The 11,963-nt window shown below is 40.4% G+C and overlaps 1 pseudogene; it reads right to left on the reverse strand.

Moving 5' to 3' along the window:
- Positions 1-1,150: 1,150 nt before the first annotated feature.
- Positions 1,151-9,525, reverse strand: LOC136537999 (calmodulin-binding transcription activator 3-like; annotated as a pseudogene).
- Between the last annotated feature and the right edge of the window lie 2,438 nt (positions 9,526-11,963).

Below are 11,963 nucleotides of genomic sequence, written 5' to 3' on the forward strand. Positions count from 1 at the left end.
TTTTCATGATATTTGTGATGTTCCGTAGTATACATATGATGTTCTATCTATATGTAGCGATGTTCATGTAGTCTTAATATGATGTTCTACGATGTATTTGTGATATGATGTTTGCGTAGTATACATATGATGTTCTATGCTATATTTAGCGATATTCGTGTAGTCTTAATATGATGTTCTACGATGTATTTATGATGTTCGCGTAGTATACATTTGATATTATATGCAATATTTTTGCGATGTTCGTGTCGTCTTTATTTTTATTTTTTATTTTTTTTATATTTCATGATATATATGATGTTCGTGTAGTATACATACGATGTTCTATGCTATTTTCTGCGATGTTCATATAGTGTTAATGTGATGTTCTATGCTATTTTCTGCGATGTTCATATAGTGTTAATGTGATGTTCTACGATTTTCATCTAATATAGGTTTATCATGAGATAAATGTTCGTTAAAAAAATTTATCGAACTATATCCATGTGGGGTCTTGTTTTAAAGAGTTTATCATAAGGAACACGATGGTGCAATCGGATTTTAATTAGGATACTTGGTTTAGGAGATATTATATTTTTTAACCTCAAAAAGTACATGATATGTGCTGATGTCAATAATTTTGGCTTTTAATGCATGTCTACTGTATGGTCTGCTGTTTGGCCCCAAAATATAATTGAATTAGACTCAATTTGGTGCATAGGTGGGGGGAGGAAATCATTTTTATGGTCTACTGTATGGTCTGCCGTCGATTGTTAATTGTTTCCGCCAAGGCAGGCCGGCGCAAGCTACATGAGAGCAGTGGTGCAGGGCCAGCTCGCGCGTCCAGGCAACCAATCAGGTTCTGCGATGCTGGCTGAGGCGTGCGAAACCAAACACGCACTAAACTGCTCGGCTTCATGCTGGGGCTCACGCACCCGCGGCATGACTGTATGAGCCCGCAGCAGCTCGCTGCGTCATGCAGACTGCCGCGTAATCCCCTCCAAAAACAGGACAGGCCGTCACAAGTTGTCCCGTTTGCAACGCTGGTGAGGCCATCATGGTGGAGCCTTGCCTAAGCAACAGAGACGGGGCCGAGGCCATGACCCGTGCAAAAAATCTCATTCCTAATTGCTTCACTGCACGCGACACATGCAACCGTTAAGTCATCTGGTAAGATCTCTAATGTCAAACTCTTTACACCGATTTCACACAGTAAATACAATGCTCCTTCAAATGTAGATAACATCTACTGTACATAAGGCAAAACAAATACCACATCTAAGTCCAAATCCAAGCATGTCAGGTCATGCTCCAGCTACGCTACTTTGGGTATCAGCCATGTGTGCCATCAATTCAGTACCACTCAAGACAAAGCGGGGCAATCTACAGAGAAATCCAACAAATTAGGTTTGAACACTAAAAATAACCAGGGATAGGTGTATCGTCATCCCACAATTCCTTGAATTCACTCATGAAGTCCATCTCTGCTGACTCCTCCAGCATCTTTTCTTGCATAGCCTGTCATACAAGCAGCCAAAAACGGTAATCAGTGTTTCAGTACTGGTATTCACCTCTCATTTGGATTAGAAATCAACAGGAAGGAAAATAGTTCATGGTCAAATATAGTCAACAATTTCCAAGAATAAACCAGGGTACTGATCTGAGACCTGAGACTCCTGCATTTTTGACACGACAGTCAAAATCCTCTGGTACTGATCTCTTGCTTCCGGGTATTGAGACATGGACTTCACTCTCGCAAGAGCTTTCTGGAGCCGTTCTTCAGTCTGTTTTCGTCCTTCTTGCAGAAAATCGTATTCATCCCCAGAAGGCTTATCTTGGATTGAACTGCTACTTGTTCCGCCACTACTGCTCTCAACTGAACCTTCTGTAGACCGAAACCCACGTAACCCAGCCCCTCTACGCCTCCAACGCAATATAATTTTCTCCACGATCCCAACAGACCAAACTATTTTCCGATAATGCTTCCTCACTTGGTGACCACGCACATGAGCCTATGAGCCATCAAACGAAAAAAAAAGTTAAAAAAAGCTCAGTCAAAGGATGACCTACAGCCTAGCAGACAATTAAAAATATTGCGCACCATTCTCAAATAGGACAAAGACACAAAGTGCACACTACAATACAGATAAATACACAGTGCAGTAATAAAGCATACTAAAGTAAACACTATCCCACTATGTTGCCATACTGACAATTAGCCACTAATAACCAAAAAGTAAGTTGAGTTAGCAGGTAGGCACCTTTGAATTAGGAAATTTACATCAGTACTAAGTGGCAAACAGACAACAAAGTTCCAAGTCTTTCGAACAAATGAGTGACAAACAAAAGCAATTTTCCATTTAAAGGATCCTGATATTTGACGATATTGCACATTATTCTCAAATAGCACAACTGCACAAGACACGCACTACATTTACATACCTGGATCTTCACAATTCGCTGCCTAATAAGAAGAAATTCCTTTCTCCCCTTCCATCCTCTGAACTTATTCTGTATGCGAGTTGCAGCAGAATGCAGAGGATCAAGCTGCCCTGACTTTGGTGGCTTGACAGAAAGGAGTGAGAGGGCACGCTCATCAGACATTCCACCTTTATCATCCTCATATTGAGCCGCTTGCTTTCTCTGGAAGGATTGCACCCTGAAAACTTGATATATCCGTGCAGCAGCTTGAGCAGCATTTCGAACAGGACCTAATGAATCTTCCGCTTGGAGGCAGCAGTGAATCTCTCTCAGTAACATCTCCAATACCAGGTAGACCAGATATTTGAGCCATATTAGCTTCCTTCAGATTGAGGGCCTGAAGATGACTGGTCAGAGAAGATTCTGCCAAGAAACCAGATATTCCCTTTTGACCATTAGCTGATGCAAGATCTGCTGGTGTACTTCCAGGGAAATCAGGAGTTGGGTCAGTCAAAGCTCCAGGAGCTGCTCCCAGTGCAATAAGCGCAACTACAGTCCGCTCTCTGCATCACAAGTTAAATCATTCCCAAATGATCAATATATGAAGCAGAAAGAAAAATGTATAACATATCACCTATTAACTTACCGGCCACAAAAGGCAGCCCAATGGAGTGCAGTCCACCCATGAACATCTCTGAAATTAATATTCACACCAGCAGCAAGTGTCGGCCTTATAGCCCAATCATATCCAAGGGCAGCTGCTAAGTGAAGCACGCCCTGCCCTTCATCATCTAACACACTGGGTCCCTTGCCACCCATACCAACTTTATTTAGAAGCCAGACATGCAATTTTTCCTTAATCAAGTTTTCAGCAAACTGATCCTGCTGATCAGCAGTAGAAGGCTCATTATCAACAGCCAACTTTAGCAAGTTGGACCACTCATCATTGCTCGCCATCAGTGAACTTATCTTCTTGCTTAAGTCAATCATCTCCAGGCTGGGGTTAGATACAGTTGCCTGGTACTCATCTGGTCCAAGGGACAACAACTTGTCAAGGCGTATCTGGAAATAAACTTTGTTTGTTTCACCATGTGGACTAGGAGCATCCATGTATGGGGAGACAGTTGGTCGAAATTCAAACTCCCGCACTTCACTGCAGGCCAACCTGTTGGTGCCGGTAATATAAAAAGGTACTCGACCAGGTTTATGCTGGGGTGAATAACAGATGAGAGTACCATCTGCTAAAATCTTTGCTGGAACTTCAACTTCTCCAAACATACATGACCACTTGCATCTCTCGGTGATTTGACTGTCATTCAGGATGTTACCAGCAACTAAAATCTGTATAGCATGCAACATTTTGTGAGAATATGTGCAAAAATAGTTAAAGTAGAAACATCAGGACAGAGTCTTATCAAATGCGTTGCTTTGAAGCTTAGAGGAAAAAAAATATGAATGAACTTTTCACACTTACTGACCTTAGTCTTTGAACCCACATATGTCCAGTTTGGAGCAAAATCGACTATACTAAAGAGCTGGTCCTGCGACAGCATCGGGGAAACAGTAAACTGATCCAGTGGCTCACGGCTTGATGCTTCGATGATATTATTTGCTTCTTCAGTGCTCCAGAACCCCCCAGAGCTAGAGTGAATTTGAGAATCTTCCACTTCAGGAAGCTCTTTGCTCATCCATCTTGTAAAACTGTCAGTTTTCTTAAAGCTGTCTTTTAGGATATCGGATAGATTAGATGACTGAGTCTTCAAAAATGGATAGCCAATGGCTGCCTCCAGAGAACCATCATTTTGTTGTGGGAAGCTGTTCTCTGTTGCAGACAAATCACCAGTAGCACTAGAGAACTGAAATGCAAAAACTTCAGTTAAATGTCTAAAAAAAACTAGGAACTGAGAGAGAATAGTTAAGTACAGTATTGCTGCTTATGCATGCTAATTTTCACTGTTCTTTATTGAACAAAGGAAAAAAAAATCTTTCTATTAAGTACCACTTAACGAAGCAACTTAATGCCATAATAATTATACAGATACAGATTCCAATGACAATTAGCATAAAAACAGATAAAAATGTATGAATTAAAATTTATAATGGCTATGGCTTTATAAAAATTGGGTATAGCTAATCGAAGCCAACAATGCACTAGTTATAGCTGGTAGAGTGGATGTACAGTGCACAGTTAAAGTCCATCTTTAACCATAAATGGAGAGTTTAAAAGATAGAAATCACAAAAGTATTTTGTACATGCACAGACATATACAGTTGAATTCTCAAATCATGAATGATGGCAGGGTTTTTTTTTCATTTCCATATTGGTGAAGGGGGCAAACAATAAATATATCAGCTATAATATAAAATTGGAAACACATTTATATATTTTCCTTATATGAGCTTGTGACTAAGGATATCCTATCCCAGTAGACTACCATGGTTTATCGAATCATAGATACTAAGAACTTCATAAGTATCAATGTACGGAATGATAGACCAACATACCTGCAAATATGACTCTCCATGAGTTCCTGCGGCACCAATATCTTTGAGACTGAGGCCATCAGAATATACTTCATCAAATGTTAAGTAATCAACTCCCAGGCCTTCCGTGGTAGCACCTTGATCAGGAGGAACAGGAAACTGGAGATGAGGCATTTGAACAGGCTCATGATCCAGTTCTATCACAGAATTCCACGATGGAAGATCAGTTTGATTTGCACGGCCATTCGTTCCAAGCATGGCACTTGATCCATTAAGAATGAGAGGAGAATTATGTTGGTTAACAGGATAGAAGCTTGTATTTTGTGTGGCATGCAGCCCCTGGTAATTACCTGCAGTTTTGTGGCAACGAAAGGGATTACAATCACTACAATAAGGTTCAAAGAATATAAAAGCAAGTTCTAGTGGTGATTACCTATGGATGGAGCAGGTGTGTAAGAGCTGAAGACAGAAGAATCTATCACGGGTCCAGTTCCATTTTCATGCTGCTGCATCCAAGTGAAAGAGTCGTATCCGGCTCCTCCTGAATAAATATCTGCTGCACCGAATTTTGCTTTAGATATTCTGTGCATAATTGGAATATGTATCAGTGAAACTATTTTAGCCGCATGGTACTTTACTTGCCATTACATAAGACCAAAAGCCAAAACTTCCTACCTGATTCTGCCTCTTCATATTCTGAGGCCTGTCCACTAAGTGAGCTCTCTCCCTCCATAGTCTGTGAAGGTAATTGACTTACAGGACTATCCACAGCAGCTTCTTGAATAATGTTGTTATTTCCTCTAGCACGAGACGACTTGCCACCCTGAAAGTGATTCACATCATCAGAAGAAAAAAAGGGATTGTATGCAACTTCTTGCAAGAGCAAAATAGGTGATGCAAAACTTCTATTCCAACAGAACCTGCTACAATCCTTTTTCTTCAACGTTTAAAACAAGAAACAGGACTTAAACCAAACTTGAGAATATATATGAAAGCAAACCAGTGCTGAAATAAAACCTGTATCAACTTATTTTTCACTATCAAGTTAAACTAGCTTATAACATTGACCTCCATGGAATTGCTAGAAACATAGTGGATTCTTGTTTATCTAGTTATAAGAGTTGAACAGTTTGTATAGTGCCACTATCTGCAACAGACTCATCATATTTTGAAAACCAGCACTGACTTCTTTTTCTAAATTGCCACTTTAAAAAAGGTCAAGAATATTGAATTGGTGTGGCTCAAAGCCTTAAACGTTTATTCTCTGGGATGCAAAAACGGTACAAATGAGCTAGCAAATTGCAATGCAGTAAAACAGAGATTTCACAAAGCCAAAACCTATAACATCCATTATCCATGTGACAATAATGAACAAAAGACATTGATTTTGTGAGTTATGTGTGTAAATATGTTTGGCAAGAAGCAAACCCATATAGTTCAGTTAGTATTTGATCACTCTGTTCATCAGAACTATGAAGACTCTGTTCATCAGAACTAATAAATTTACAAGACCCATAGGATCTTCTAATATAGACTTCAAGAGATCTTTTAAAATATGGTACATTTTTACGTGTATATTTGCTCATGTAGCTAACAGTGTAAAAGTAAAGAACGGTGCTTTTGTCATTTAGCAGCGCAACAGGAAAAAAAGAACATGTGTCAAAAATATGCTAGCAAGGCACTTCACTCTACATACTAGGCAATGAAATAAAAGTCTTCGCAGAAAGAGAGCCATGCTAAGTACAACTAAAAAGGGTGCACTAATCAGTGTTACCTTTGTCTCAAGATAATGCACAAGTACAATGTGCATATAGTCCCTGCAAAGTAAAACAGAAAGGTTGCTTAGATCTGGGTTCAATTTCGTCAACATAAATGCCTATAATAACACATTTGAACTTGGTGCGCATATGACAGAGACTGGCATTTATATTCACACAACAGGGACTCTGTGGCATAGCAATCAACTTACTCTTCCAACATCCAGTAAGTCCTCCTTTGGAAGTTTATATTCTCTTCCCCATGGGCATAGTAACAGTGAAGCACATCAATACTTCCAGACTGCCATTATGAACAACATTCAGTTTTATTCTCAGGTTGCCACAACAACAACAACAACAACAACAAAGCCTTTAAGTCCCAAACAAGTTGGGGTAGGCTAGAGTTGAAACCCAGCAGAAGCAATCAAGGTTCTTTTATTCTCAGGTTGCCATTGAAAAATAATAGTTGACCAGCATTGAAATGGATCATTAGAGAGAAGATATTGATAACCAAAATTACTTGCCTTCAATCGTTCATGGGCTTCCTTAACAGTCTTCTGATCATTTTTCTTCCTCCAATTATGACCATCCTTCCTGAAGTATCTCAATACTTTCCGATCAAATAAAAAAAGTGAGCCACCTAGGCATGCCATAAAAAATGTTAGTGATCATGATCAACACTAAGTTGCACATTATAGTGATACCATTGCAGCTCTCTATCAACTTTTTGATAATTTGGTTGGAATATTATTGAACAGCCACATATATGGATGTATACACAGGACTTAAGAGAAGTTCAAGTATTTTGACAAGGTCAAAAGGGATGTCAAATTTTCTGACACAAGAATTGTTCAGTGCCAGAAACCTGCAAGCGGCAAAGGTTTACCCTAGAAATCATTGCGACCCTAGTTTAACAAATCACATGTTAAGCACCTTTAAAGCACATAACAAGACTTCATAAACACAGACTCACTCCATAAAACGGGCAATAACAAACTAGAAACACTGAAAAGTTAGGTAGATCTCAGAAGGTAGAAGTATTGAATTGCTTAGGGAAATCTAAAATTCTAAATAAATTTGATGCAATCTGAATTGAGGCAGTAACAGAGCTATGGGCTATCATCAGCTGGGCTTCAGAACACTTGGTAATTACCAAACTAATTACTTTTATGCTAAAACACCCATAAGCTGCATCAATATTCGGCGTAGAAGACGGATGTCATACTTGGTGGTCTGTTTGGTGGTTCTGGAGCAATACGGAAGTTCCTGTAGTTTTTCAGTATTTCACATATTTCAGCAGGGCGTAACCATCGGTGTTGAGCTTCCTTCAATATCTGCTCGATATCTGTTCATATATCATGAAATGAAGTCAAGAAATGAAGTCAAGATAAGGCTGTGACCAGCAGTCTTCCATATGTACAAACATCCATATCCATAAAATGTGAAATGCAATTGTTTCAGAACAGAGCGGTAAACCATTTTTTGTGATTGACTTGGTGAAGTTCCAACGGGGCATGAACCTCCATCAAGGTTATAACCATGTTCAAATCACAACACAAAATTTCACAAAACAGATGTCATGGTTGGAATTGCTGAACATCACATGTTTATAGCCCATTCAGGTAAAGTTTGCAATACCTTTGGCCACAAAACACGGTGGTATGTACCACGAACTAACTAGAGTTTTGTAGAACCTTATGACTACAACTTGAATGAACACCCATTTTCTGCTGGCTTCGGACACGCTCAACGTAAGGCAGGAACAGAAGATTTGACAGAAAGGGATCTCCACTTTGGACAAACAGAAGGTTACTGTAACCCCACCTTGACCCTAACAAAAACCAAATTTTGAGGTAACCCACACATAAGCTCTCAACTTGACACACCCAAATTCGTCGTCCACAAAGCATAAATAAGATTAGCAAAATGCAAAGGTGAACCTGTTTGGCTCTTTCAGATCAAAAGTGGCACTGTTACTGGAAACGATGAACAAAAACGGCTATCATGGCCATGGCATCCAAATTCCAAACAGTGCAATGCAAACAGCAGCCCAAAACCGCCATACTGCACGATTCAGTTGGACAGACCCTCATAACATAACCAGCCCAGACCTTGCTAAATTCTCCAGCAGGTCAGAGCATGGATGCTGTCAAAAGCAAATAGCAAGCAATTTTTCCTCATCCCTGTACTGTCAGGGCCAGAGCTCCTAAAACCGGGAAAATCCAACTAGAGAGCGCATAGATAAGACCCTCCCTACTCCCTAACTCCCGGCCATAGTGCACCAAAACTACCAAACACATGCTTAACCCCAAAATTTCCATGGCCTCGGCCCAACACAAAGCATCAAACACCCTCAGTCCCGATAGGTTCCGAGGAGAGTCCAGACCCGCGGCCGCGACGCGGAGAGATGCTTCCGCCTCGGCGACACCCGCATCTCCCGTCTGCCTGGTTGACCACGACCGGAGCGTTGACCGAAGCACTCAGATCAGATCGAAGCACCCCCACCTCAGGAATCAGGAGCAAACAAAGCGCACGGGATCACGGGGGAGGGGAAGCGGGCGAGCGGGCGAGCGGGCGGACGGGACGGCTCACCTAGCTGCGGCACGACCGCGAGGCGGCGCGCCTCCGCCGAGGCCATCGATCGGGCTCACAAGCGGCGGCCGCGCACCATGCAACCCGCTGGACCGGGCCGGGGGACGGGAGGCCGTGCTCGCCTGGGGATCCGAGCGGCGCGGGGTGAGGGGCGGAAAGGAAAGGGTGATTTCTGCAGGATTCGGGGCGTTGGGGAAAGTGAAACGGAGAACTTTTCCTCGTTCGCTCTGCCGCGGGGGTTTAGCTCAGAGCTTAGCCGCGCGAGTCGTTGGAGGCCTGGAACTGGACTGGAAGGGGAGGGAGGGACTGGTGCAGGTGGCGGCAGCCGGCAGGGAAAGTATTAGGGCGAGGGAATGACCGTTTTGCCCCTGGATTAAGGAATCTTCGTTCTTGCTTCCTGGTACAGTACAGGCAGCAGCGGGTACTTGTGCTTGCGTGCTTGGAAGCTTCTCTCGTGCTTGACCACTTTGACCAGCTGGTATAGCCCGTCTCCACCCACAACCGCCCTTGCAACCAGGCATTTAGGGTGACTATACTGAGTCTGTTAGCTGATTGGTTTCTGAGCTGATAGGTTTTATTGTAAATAGAAAACACTGTTGACTGATTTATAAGCTCTGGCTAAAACTAACAAGCGAACATGCTGACTATTGCCAAAATCACAGGAAGGGTATGGCTGATTCTAGTACATATGCGTTTTGGAAGCAAAATCACGTGAATTCCACCTAGAACTCAGGTGCTATTTGGATTTATTATATATAGAAAAATTAAGACTATAAATAGGGCTGTGATTCGGCCTTATTCGGTGTTCAGAAAACTCAGGTTTCAAAAAGTAAAGACCAAAATTCTCTTGGACCCCTTTTAATCCTTGAAATTGAATTCGTTTTAATAATTATAATTTAGACATATATTAATTAAGCTAATATAGTTGTATATAGATTATATTTGTATATTATTGTTGGCTACACGAGAAATATACTTATGTGTTGTATTTCTACCAGCAGGGGGAGTGAGTTGAAAAATGTGTTATAAGTTCCAAAGTAGAAACATAGAATGGATAATATCTAGATTCAATTTCCATCTTTCACCCTATGAATTTGAGATAGCTTTATATGTGAACTTTAAAAAGTAGGTGGAATGTTAAATTTCAAGCCAAATAGCCTAATTTATTAAGTATATTTTAATTCCTCTAAACGAAAAGATCCAAACGGCCTAATAAATAGATAATAAAATAAACAAAGACTGAACTTTAATAGATCGAAAATTTCAGTCCGTGCATTTGGGCACCCGCAACGTGAAGTATGACAAGTCGACTCGAAATACATTTCATCCCATGTTTATTTTAGAGAATAGGAAAGAGAAACGAGAGCTTCTTTTTCACCAGTTCTATATATATATTTATCTCTATAATATATAACCTTATATTTATATTTATATCTATATCTAATATTACTAGCAAACATACTCTTACGTTGCAATGGAAGAAAAAAGGACTATCAAACATGATGAAAATGGCAATAGAAATAGTAAGTATCTATTTATGTTTTACATATTATATAGGCTTCATAGATTTTTTTCTCCATTTGCAAAACACAAAAAATATTTAGAGATAAATATATCATAACTTTACTTTTCATACTATTCATTGTTGGTACAACTGAATATGGAGTTCCCTGACTTTCTTTAATGACCAAAAGAATATGTAATTCTAATATCTTATTAAAGTCAGTAAACAATTGACGTTTCAAGAATGGGTCCCACAAATAGTTATGGAAGGAGACCTCTCAATTTTTCACATATGAACTCTTGTTGGGAACTACAAAGATACATTTATTTAGACTGCATTAGATATACAGTGCTCAAGATTTCATTTTACATTTTGATTACTTGGACCATCTGTGATCCAGGTTTTTAAATAATAAGTTTGTTGTAATCAAAACTATATCGATAATTTAGTAATGAAAATCTTCGTTTCTCTGAGAAAGATCAATAGTTCAAAAAGGCCATAGTGTTATATTTATTATTTGTTTTAACTTTTATGGAAAACACAAGTGCGCGAACAGAAAGAAGGGAAAAAAAGGAAAAATAGAAACGGACAGACAGGAAAAAGAAAAAGAAACGAAGATTTATATCAAACGTTAATACATTGATAAGCAAGTTAAGGCCTTTACTTATATGGTATCGAAACCTATATGTGCAAGCCTAAACAACTTGTGATCCTAACATTTACAATTAAACTGAGCTAGGTGATACTTAGCCTAGTCAACATGTGAACAATCAAAATAAAAAATGATAAAATCATAGAAAAAGATATTTATTATAATTTTTACAAGATTCGGAGATTAAATCGAAAAGGATAAATATAGAAAAAGAGAAACGGGCTCGATTGTTGGACCTGTGGGTTCAGCGCTCTTGTTTTCTCCTTCTGATCATGGTGAACCTGTGGGTTCGAGTGTCGGACACTCCAGTAGCTCAGCGCGACCCGACCCTCAGACTGTAATCGGCTTCTATTCGCAGGCAGCCAATAAACTCCGTCGGCAGCCCCAATCCGTCGCCGTGCGTCGTGGTGGATGGTGATTGGATGATGGCATTGCTCTGCCACGCTCCAATGCCAGTATGCCACTACCATCACTGATGCCTCTCTCCGCACAGCCTCCCTGCGACGCTAGGCAGCCCGCAGCCTGGATCTTCCCCGCGACTCGTCGTCGGTATTCTTCCGCTCCTCGATCATCT

This window comes from Miscanthus floridulus, chromosome 1 (genome assembly GCF_019320115.1).
Source record: "Miscanthus floridulus cultivar M001 chromosome 1, ASM1932011v1, whole genome shotgun sequence".
Lineage (NCBI taxonomy): Eukaryota > Viridiplantae > Streptophyta > Magnoliopsida > Poales > Poaceae > Miscanthus > Miscanthus floridulus.